Here is a 12092-nt window from a genome sequence, read left to right as displayed (position 1 = left end):
CTCTGATCTTTTATCTACCTTCTTTATAAGAGAAGCAAGAGAGCAAATCCCAGTGTGCAAGCGATTTTCCTGTCTCTCTTCCAGGTCACTTATCTATAATCCTGCAGAACAAAGGAACCCATATGGCTAAGCCCAGATTCAAGGGGGTGGAGAAATTGACCCCACCTCCCTCTGGTAGGAGGAGCTCCAAAGTCACATTGCAAAGGGGCATAGATACAGCAATAGATAGAATTTGCAGCCATTTTGCTGAAGTGGCTTATCATACTATTTGATACTATTTTGTCATATTGTTCAATAAATGCATGTTAAATATATTTGATTTAAAGAACTGGGTCTGGGGAGAAAGCAAAGCATCTGAATGGGAAGCAAAGCAGAGTGTGAGGAAACTCTGGACCATATAGCAGGCACATTAATGCAAAAAGAAAGGCAAGGCAGCTTCTCTTAAAGAAGGAATACATCAAATACCCCGCTACTAAAGTGAAATCCCCCCTTTTCTGACTTGTTATCTACAACCTGCTGACCTCTAATGTAAAATTCTTCAATGTAGTTGTGCAGTTATCACACCCACCCCACTAGTACAGAATCATCCAGGGAGAAGCTTCCTGGCAAACAGATCTACACAGAACTAAAAGAAACTCTCCTTTCCTAGCAGCCTAGATCTTTATTCATAAACATGAACTAAAAACCAAGGATCAACAAGAAATTACATACGTGAGAAATAATAAGATAAACAAGCAAAATAATTGTGCTTTTAGGAAGTAAGGATCATTCAGGGACAAAACAATCAAAAAAAATTAATGAATGACTCCAGTGAGATTGGAAAGATGGTGCATACATAAATAAGAACAGACCGCTGCTACAAAAGAAGATGCAATCAGGGAACAGAAATGAGTACCTGGCAATTAAAAATATGTTTGGCACTAAAAACAATTCAGTGGACAGACTGAATAAGAGAACGGTTATGGTTAACAACCCTGTCGGTGGTCTGGTGATAAAGTCAATGGTATCTTGCAGACCTGAGCCAAAGGCAAAATAATGGAATGTATGAGAAAAGTAAGAAGCAATGTGGATGTCTGCCATTTCTTTTATTGGGGTTCCAGAGGCAGAGACAGAGGTAATAAAAGGAAAATTTCAGTGATCTACTGGAAGATAATTTCCCTGAGACAAAAGCTAAGGACCTCTCTAGGGCCTCTCCTATAAGAGCACTAACCCCCTGTATGAGGGTTCTGTTCTCATGACCTGATCACCTCCCAAAGACCCCAGATCCAAATACCATCACACTGGAGGTTAGGATTTAACATACATATATTGAGGGGACACAACATTCAGAATGTAGCAATGGGACCACAGAGAACGTGACTAATTTTGCTTTGGACATCTGGGAATACTACAAAAAGGAGATGCTATTTCTGTTCCACTTGGAAGGATAAATGGAAATTTTCCACTGAGCTAGGAGAGACAAGGCATTTCAGGCAGAGGAGACAGTGTATAAGCAGCAGAAGAAAGGTTTGAAATCACCAGGTAGGTTAGAGAAAGAGATTAATAGTCTAGCATGGTGAGCGTTTGAGATATATAGCAGAACGTGAATAAATATGAAGTCGAAAAGATAGGTTGGTGCCAAATTGTAAAGAGCTCCCCTGCTATTCTGAGAGGCTTTTATACCTTACACTAGATGCAATTGGAAACCCTTGAAGGATTTTATGCAGCAGAGTGACATAATCACAATGTACTTAATTCTGAGTTATGATGGTAGAAAACTGCCTTTTGATTAGTCATTCCCCACACTCACATGGATATAAAAACCCAAGAGAAGATGAAGAATTTCAGTAGTCCTAGAAACTGGGAATACTATACAACAATCTCTAGAAAACAGGCACAACTGCCATGAGTTAAAATCTTAAAGTCTACAGGTATAATGGTGGAACCCTTAGTGGAAAAGTCTTTCAAGAAATCCTACAAGCTTGGACTTTCTTCTGTCTAGAGTGAAGGAATTCAGATCTCCCTCAGGATGGGAACTGTTTAATAGAGTATTTAGAGTCTTTGCAACCTGATTCAGCATCAGCTGTGATCTGAAATCTGCATTTGAAAAAAAATAAGCTGTGGAGTGGCTAAGGTGAAGGTTGTAGATTTCTAGTCATGAATCCAGAAATAGCCTATCTGGGAATACATTCTAAATTTTGTAGAAAAACAATGAGGTAGTGATATCACAATGTACTTTCTTAGAACATCAGATTTTAAAGAATAATTGGCTTTTTAAACTAGAAAGTTTAATGATACTTGGCTATTTTAAACTAGAAATTTGACTAAAGTTTGTGCACTTCATGTAGTTCTCCAACTTTAGAGGAGGAAGAAGAAATAGATCACATAGCAACCTGATGGAACCTTAGGGGAACTAAAGAAAATTTATATATAATATATGTGTATGTCTATACATATGTACATATACGTATATACATATATTACAAAAACAAATCAGAAAAGGCTATAAACATCTTTTTCTTGAGGAATATGCAGAAGTAGAATTAAGAACAACATACAGTTGACCTTTGAACAACATGGGTTTGACCTGGGCAGTTCCACTTATACACATAAATACATTGGAAATTATATAAATATATTGGAAATTATATAAATATATTGGAAATTGCCTAGAAATAGCAAAAAAAAAAAAAGAAAAAGAAAAAGAAAGTTAGGTGTTATTTTAAGAATACAGTATATAGGCGCCTGGGTGGCACAGTTGTTGGGCGTCTGCCTTCGGCTTAGGGCATGGTCCCGGTGCTCTGGGATCGAGCCCCACATTAGGCTCCTCCGCTAGGAGCCTGCTTCTTCCTCTCCCACTCCCCCTGCTTGTGTTCCCTCTCTCGCTGGCTGCCTCTCTCTGTCAAATAAATAAATAAAATCTTTAAAAAATAAAAAATTAAAAAAAAGAATACAGTATATAATACATAAAGCATACAAAATATGTATCAATCAACTGTTTGTTATCAGTAAGCCTTCCAGTTAACAGTAGGCTATTAGTAGTTATGCTTTTGGAGACTCAAAGTTATATGTGGATTTTTGACTGCATAGGGGGTTGTTGTTCCTAACCTCCATGTTGTTCAAGGATCCACTGTATATCTCAGTGCTGTATCTTACACTTATTTTTTTTTAAGATTTATAGCCTGAAGATAGACATGTTTCTCGAAGAGTCTTTGAAAGAGTACTAATACAGGAAAAAGAAGCATACTTTATAAAGCATCTGTTGTGTTTGTATTCTCAATAAAATGCAGGAAATTTTTCTATGGAAGAAGAAATGGAAAATTATATGATAAGTTGAGAGATTGAGATATAAAGAGAGAGGGTAGAATGATGATGGACATAGAAATAAATAAAGAAGAAATATTTTGAAAAGAATAAAATTTCCCTTGAGATTAAATGTAGCTTGGAAACAATAAAGACCAGAATTTATACTACTTGGAATTCAATCAATAGTGTTGAAGCCATTCTTAAACTCTCTCAGAAAGAAGGGGATAATGAAAAAGAGATAAAATAATAAGTGAGAAGATTCCAGAGATGGAAGAGATTTCCAGTATAAAAATGACTTGGATGACTGATGGAGAGGATGGAGCAAAAAGGAAAAGCAATATTTATGTCAGAAAAACCTTTCCAAAACTCAAAGAAGGCCCCAATCATCAAAAGGATACATCATGCACTAGATAAAATTAATGAGAAAAAAATGTCACCATAACACATATTGAGAAAGTTTTTGACTTTAAAGAATAAATATTTTTCTAGGTATCCAGGAAGAAATAGGAAAAAGGTCGTATTGGTATTGGACTGCTCATCTTCAATTCTAGAAAACAGTGGAGCAATGTGTATGGACAGAGATGAAGGGCAAAATTTTGTGAGATAAGAATTCTATAGCCAGACAATCTCTCATTTATGAGTAAAGACAGGGAAAGAAGGTCCAACACACATATAATGAGAGATTCTGCTGTTGGGGGAGGAAAAAACAATGGAATACAACTAGTACTTACTGCAGTCCAAGGGCACATGGGTGGCTCAGTCAGTTAAGCATCTGACTCTTGATTTTAGCTCAGGTTGTGATCTCAGGGGCCTGGGATAGAGCCCAAAGTTAGGATCCATGCTCAGTGGGGAGTCTGCTTGAGATTCTCTCTCTCCCCCTGCCTTTGCCCCTCCCCTGCTCGCAGAAGTGCCTGCGCATGCTCCCTTTCTCAAATAAATAAATAAAATATTTTAAAAAATAAATAAATAAAACTGCAACCCACAAAAACTCTCTAGAAATAAAAGACAACTTAAATCTGCATTTAGAAAGAGACCACAGTGTTCCTGAGAGAATTGGAACAATCAATTCTAAGCCATATCCTAGTGGAATGATTACATTTCAAGACAAAGGAAAATCTTCTGGGATTCCAGGCAGAAAATAACGATCAGATTTATTTATAAGAATGAGACTAGCATCAGAATTTTTAAAAAGCAACAAATGATTCAAGAGAACAAAGGATATCAAAGAAAGAAAGCACTAACCAAAGATTTTATATCCAGGAAGTTGTTGCTACATGTACTAAGGCTGTAGGACAATGGTTTTCAACTGAGGCAATCCCTCCCCCATCCCCTACAAAACATTTGGAAATGTCTGAAGACCTTTTCTTTTGTCCTGAGTGGGGGATGAAGTGTTACCTGGCATCCACTGGTTAGCGATCAGGAAATCTGTTAAACATCCACTAGGTGCAGAACAGTCCTATATTTAAAAAATTACCCAGCCCAAAATGATAATGGTTTTGAGGCTGGAAAGCCCTGCTATGAAGGGAGTTTTGAAGATGCAAGCATTCAGGGAATTCTCTATACTCGTGCCCATCCTGCAGAATCTATTTGAGGATGAACTTCAGCTGACCAAGAGATAATTGGCAGAATTTTGACAAAAGGGCTAATGGTGAATGTTTAATATGTTTAATTGTGGAGATAAGACTAAAACAAGAGAGGGAATAGGTTTGAAAGAATAGTATATAAATGTTACATATGTTATATGTTCTGATGATGTAGAAAGATGCAACTAAGCTTGCTAATGTTCTTCATATTCAAAACTAAAATCTAATCAACACAATGGGAAAGAAGCAAAACCTAAATTGAGTGTAAACAGAGACAATGAATCCATTTGTTTTGCAAATTTAGACATAATCAACTACAGGGGAAAATAATAATGCAAACATTCGAACACAGTACTTTTACTATATACCATCAATGTAAAGAACAAAAATATGGCAAATTAATCTTGAACTTGTCTCAGCAGATATGTTTTTCATAGTATATGGTTGCAGCAATCCTGAAACAATTTTCTGTTTGATACAAGATTGTGCAAATGTGTAAGGATGTTGATGTTTGGGAACAGGGATATCAGGGTTCAGTGGGGGGAAAGCAAGAAAGAACTTTGGAGGGTTAGATTGGAATTGAAGAGATATCAGTATAAATTTGTGATTTCTAATACACAAATATAAACATTGCATGGCTCTGTCCACTGAAAGGACCTATAGGTAATGCTATCTCAGTGACAACAAACAAACCCAGGGCCCAGATCTTAGTTTTGATCCACACCAAAGAGAACTAGGAATGCTTGGAGAAAGTAGTAATCCCAGGACTGGGACAGCGAAGGTTCAAGAACTTGGAATATCTTGTGCCAAAAGATAAGCAAGTACCAAAAAAAACTTGTGGGGACCTATCAAAAGGACTCACGAACCCAAGGGAATCCCATTAGCCAGACCTGGGGAAAATTGAATATCAAAATAAATAAGACCAGTAAATATATTATAGCGCACTGAATAAAATAGCAACCTATTAATCCATGCAGATAGTAAATGGAGAAGTGAATGTACAGATGGATGGATGGTAGACAGCCGTATAGAAAGACAGATAACAAGACAGCCAGCCTAGTTAGCTAGATAAATAGATAAAAAGAAAATGCTCTTTTTTCAGCAAAATGCCGACTGATAAATGTGGAGGAAATAGTAGAGTTAGAAAATCACCATTTTGATGGGGCGCCTGGGTGGCACAGCGGTTAAGCATCTGCCTTTCAGCTCAGGTCATGATCCCGGGGTCCTGGGATCAAGCCCCACATCAAGCTCCCCACTCAGCAGTAAACCTGCTTCTCCTCCCTCTGCCTGCCTCTTCCCCTGCTTATGCTCTGTCTCTCTCTGTCAAATAAAGAAATNGCTCTGTCAAATAAATAAATAAAATTAAAAAAAAATTAAAAAAAAAAAAGAAAATCACCATTTTGAAATTATTATATTAAAGATTTGTTTAGGGGCACCTGGGTGGCTCAGTCAGTTAAGCATCCGCCTTCAGCTCAGGTCATGATCCCGGGGTCCTGGGATCAAGCCCCACATCAAGCTCCCCACTCAGCAGTAAACCTGCTTCTCCTCCCTCTGCCTGCCTCTTCCCCTGCTTATGCTCTGTCTCTCTCTGTCAAATAAAGAAATAATTAAACATAAACAGATGTGTTTAGACAATACTTGTCAATGGATACTATATATAGAAGATGAAATTCTGTTGAGGAATAGAATATTTGCATGATCTATAAGTGTCTTCCTTCAAGGAATTGATGTTACAAATGGACAATAGTAATAACACAGGGAAGCAAAGCTAGTGTTGGAGAAGAAATGTTTTTCCTTCTACCCTTCTAGATTCTTTGGCTGGTCTAATAATGAAATTAACATAAGACAGATTAACAGGAGGAAAACAAATTGAATTCCAAATGTATAGGGATCACATAAGAATATGAGACCCAGGGACAAGCTAGACAGTTGAGGCTGGTATGCCATTTTGAGCTAAGGAGTGGCATGGGGCTTCTAAGGGGAGCAGGGTGATTCATAGGACAATAAGAAGAGCAGATGTTTGGGATGCCTGGGTGGCTCTGTCCGTTAAGTGTCCAACTCTTGGTTTCAGCTCAGGTCATGATCTCAGGGTCCTGGGATCAAGCCCCATGTTGGGCTCCATGCTCAGCACAGAGTCTGCTTGAGATTCTCTCTCCCTCTCCCTCTGCCCCTCCCCCTGCTCACTCTCTCTCTCAAATAAATAAATATATAAATCTTAAAACAAAAAAAAGAGCAGATGTTTGGTAATTAGATGTTTATCCTGCCATACAGATAGGTCATTCAGATAAAAAAATTATCTCTTGATAACAGCTGTCTTTCTGGGCCAGCTTCCTATCTAAATTCTTTTTGGTAGTTGAAGGGACAGGTAAAACTTTTTCTTGAGTCTGTTGGGTCTTGATTGCCTTCAGCTCAAAATAGCCCATATGCCAAAATGGCACATCGTGGGGGGACTTTTTCTAAAGCCCTTCGTGAGACAACACTTTCATCTGATGAGAAAAATTAAAATGACCAATGAGTGGGAAAATGGCTTTAATGTGCCTCTAGATGTAACACAACATCACTTTTACAGTACTTTAGCTAGGAATGTAAAACGCAAATTTAATCATGAAGAAACATCAGACCAACCCAAATGGAGGGACATTATATGAAATAACCTGCCATGTTCTACAAAAATGTCTAAGTCATGAAAAACAATGAAAGGCTAAGGACTGTTTCCAGATTAAAGCAGACTAAAGAGCAATAACGATTAAATGCAAAACATGATTCTGGACTGGATCCTGTACCAGTGGGGGGAAAATGGCTATAAAAGCCATTATTGGAACAATTGACGAAATTGGCATATAAACTGCTCAGTAGATAAAAGTGTTATATCAACGTTAAAATCCCTGAGCTTGATGCATGTACTGTGTTTACATCAATAAGGGAATATTCTTGTTTTTAGAAAATATACAGTGAACTATTAGAGAATAAATTGGTGTTATATACACAACCTTCTCTGAAATTAGAAAAAATGAGTAAAGGGAATGACACATGTGATCCGGCAAATGTTAACAAGTGGTGGTGAATTTTAGTGAAGGTGTGTGGGGGTTCTATGTATTAATCTTGTCGGTGTTATGTAAATTATATATATATTAAAAATAACTGGGTAAAAATATAAATTACAACCGAATTGTGGTTCTTCATATCATGGAAGGCATATACCAGCTGACACAGCAATTCTGCAGCTAATATATACATACGTGTGTGTGTATTTATACATACATGTGCAATATTTATATATGCATTAGCTATACTCCCAAACTGGAAATAACCTAAATGTCCATCAGTAAAATTGTTTAATATCTTATGGTATTTGAATTTCTATGTAATAATCTGTGGTCATTTAAAAAATGGGGTTGATCTAAACATACTAATAGAAAAGTCTTCTAAAATCTTTGTGACAAAATGAATTTGGTAAATAATAGTGTTTATTGCATAGCCCAATGTTTATTTATAACAGGAAAAAAAACCCATCAGTGCTTAGCAAACCGTTAACAATTGTTACTTAGGGCAGGTCTATACTTTGGGATAGATTAGGTTCTGAAAGGATATTTGTAAATCCATATGTTTTCAAGTCCCTAGTAACTAAGACAGATATAAACCCAAGATCCCCATTGCATTTCTGCTTAACAAGAATATGAATCAATTTCTTTGAAGCTTGAAAAGCAGGCATACTCTTCTCCCTCTTCCATATATATTTTCTAGCAGATTTATTTTCCCCAAATAGATAAATTTTGTCTTCCTCGGAAATCTGTTAAGGCAGGTATTTGTCTCTCCCTGCATAATCTTTGCTAGTGACATACATTATTCTTTAGCGGTCTGAAGCCCATGTGTGCTAGTTTGCCACTCACATCGATGGCGTGCAGTTTCAGATAAGCCTTCCTCCCTGGTGGGAATCACCTGTAAGACAACAGAATCATCAGCAGCCGTTGAAAACCTACTTAGTCCTTCAATATCCCAGATCAAGTCTTGCCAACAATTAACACTAGGCGGATGGAAGTCTGACTTCTTTCCCTCACTCAGTCAAATAGTTTTTCTCACTTCTTGATGAATACAGTTGATTTCACAGGTGCGATTCGTTCTTACTTCAAAATCATTCACACTCCCAAAGAATTCGTGCAGCACACATGCCACCTTCTTCATCCTCTTGACTCTCGTTTCCAGAAATCTCTCTCGTTTTCCTTTTTAACAGTGTGCCCTTTCTTTGCAGCTTTTTCCATAGCCTTGCTGCTTTTTCACTTATCAGATATGATGGCTTCAATAATATTTGTAAAGCGTCTAAACACTAAGCATAAGCATGGCAAATAACAGTGTAGATTGAGCAGTGGCATGAAGACCAGGGCAAACATGATTACATTATCTATCAGCGGCAGGCTCGATGCCTTTGACTTTGAAAAGTAGCTTTCATTTTATCAATGAGAAATGGTAAACTCAGTACTGTTAATAGAGGAACTTCCAATTACATCTATGTTCTTGGATTCATTTATTTATTTATATTGCTAAATTTACTGCTATGTATTCATATTTTATTTTTTAAGTATAAGAACAGGAAAGTAATAGAAAAAGAAGATACTTTCTAATTGTGTTATCTACCAGCAGGCAGAATTGCGTTTTTGCACGTTTTTATCCACTCGTGAAAAATGGTTTTTGTTGGCTTGGTTTGATCTAATCATGGTTTTGGAAGTCTTTCGTGTCCAGAAAAAACAACTGATTGCCATCTTTCATGTAAAAGCATGCTACTTAATGTGGGGGGCCCTGCCAAGTTCTGGTCCCCGTCAGAATCTCAAACCCTATGGGGGGATAAAAGAAAACTCAGAGTCAAATCAGAATACCTCAAGGATGGGGATTGTAGAAGGATGGGAATGAACAGTGGAAGGAGTTTCACATAGCGTGCATTGCGGGTGAGTGATTATACAAATACAGGCTGAAAACATACGCAAATGTGGAAGAAGATACATAATGTTAACTGTAGATTCAGCAGTGATAAGAAGTCTAAAATTCCAAAGTTTATCCCAGGGACCAGGAGGGAGAGGTTGAGAGAAGCTGAGAGTGAAAGCTGAGTAATTTATTTTATGGGGGAGGTGTGATGGTGAATTTTAAGGTTCAACTTGAATTTTATGTTTCAAACAAAAGGTGAGCAGACACTTGGTCAAGCATTATTCTGGGTGTGTCCATGAGGGTGTTTCCAGATGAGATGAATGGTGGAATCAGTAGATGTAGGAAAACAGATGGCCTAATATGGGTGGGCCTCATTCAATCAGTTGAAGGCCTGAATAGACCAAAAAAGGTGGCCCTTCCTCCAGTAAGGGGGAATTTCCCTGCTTTGCGACTTAAACTAAAACATAGGCTTTTCTGGCCTCTGGACTAGGACAACACCATTGTCTCTCCTGGGTTTCCACCTTCCCAGGATCACCTGTAGATCTTGGGACTTCTCAGTCTCCATAATCTAGAGATCAGAATTTTTTATAATAAGTCTCTGTCTCTTTTTCTGTCTCTTTATGTATGTGTGTATGTATGCATATGCATACACATACACATACAGATTATATATAATGTTATATATAAATTTGGTGAATATACACAAATTTATATTAAGTAACATAAATATATTATTTATTAATTAATATAAATCTATTATTATGTTGCTTATTTACCTAAATCAATATATTTACTTGTTGAAATAAATATATTTATTTAACATAAATTTTTAACATAAATTTATTTAATATAAATTCTTAAATATATTTCTTATATATTTAAATCTGTTTGTTTATTTATTTATTTAAATATATCTCTATACCTCCTCTTGGTTCTCTGGAGAACCCTGAGTAATACAGAAGGAGTTAATATTCTTCTACCGATGGCACTTGAGTTGAATATCTTGAAATTCTTAGTTACGACCAGTGGATAGGACTCCTAGCTGTTTGTCTAAACCCTCGCGTTGTGTGCACTGCAAGGTGGCTTCCCAGAAAATAGCCACGAGGTGCGGTATATGATCATTCCAGCTGATGCATGGGGGTGGAAGTGATATGGGCCATTTCCAGATTAGGACTTTTTTTTTTTTTTGAAGATTTTATTCTTAAGTAAGTTTGACCCTCAACGTAGGGCTGGAACCTACAACCCCGAGATCAAGAGTTGGGTCCTGTACTGACTGAGCCAGCCAGGTCCCCCCAGACTGGAATTTTTGAAAAGCAGGGGTGTCTTCTCTATGCTCCCTCTTTGCCTGGGACAGAGCAGTTGCAGGCACTGATCCAGCCCTCAGGTGTGGCAGGGTCAAGAGAGGAGAAGTCCTGGGGGGTGACACACCTTGTGGAGAGCCACCTGCCCAGCCCAACACATACCTTGGCCTGTGAGGTAATCAAAGATAAATTTCTGTATTTGAGTCATTCTTTTTCAGGATCTACTTATTATTTTCCTTCCTTCCTTCCTTCCTTCCTTCCTTCCTTCCTTCCTTCCTTCCTTCCTTCTTTCCTTCCTTCCTTCCTTCCCCCCTCCCTCCTTCTTTCCTCCCTTCCTTCCTTCCTTCCTTCCTTCCTTCCTTCCTTCCTTCCTTCCTTCCTTTTCTTCTTTAGAGAAAGAGAGAGAGAGAATGAGCAGGGAAGGAGGGGCAGAGGGCGAGGGAGAGAGAATCTCAAGCAGACTCCGCATAGAATGCAGAGCCGGACACGGCTGGATCTCACAACCCTGAGATCGTGACCTGGGCCAAAATCAAGAATCTGACGCTTAACAGACTGAGCCGAGGTGGCACCCCTACTTATTATTTTCTTAACTGATACAGAAATGTTGCAAACACACAGAAGAGTAAATGATATAACCCATAACTGTGGTCCCAATGCTCAGAAGCAACAGATATTAAATTTTGCCATATCTGCTTCAGATGTTGTATTAGTTTTTTAGGGCTGTGGTAACAAAATACCACACACTGGGCAGTGTAAACAGCAGAAATGTATTTTCTTTCTTTCTTTCTTTTTTTTTTTTTTAGAGATTTTATTTATTTATTTGATAGAGATAGAGACAGCCAGCAAGAGAGGGAACACAAGCAGGGGGAGTGGGAGAGGGAGAAGCAGGCTCATAGCGGAGGAGCCTGATGTGGGGCTCGATCCCATAATGCTGGGATCATGCCCTGAGCCGAAGGCAGACGCTTGACGACTGAGCCATCCAGGTGCCCCATCCCCTTCATACTAT

Source organism: Ailuropoda melanoleuca, chromosome 10 (genome assembly GCF_002007445.2).
Source record: "Ailuropoda melanoleuca isolate Jingjing chromosome 10, ASM200744v2, whole genome shotgun sequence".
Classification (NCBI taxonomy): Eukaryota; Metazoa; Chordata; class Mammalia; order Carnivora; family Ursidae; genus Ailuropoda; species Ailuropoda melanoleuca.
Note: the sequence above shows the minus strand (reverse complement) of the source record.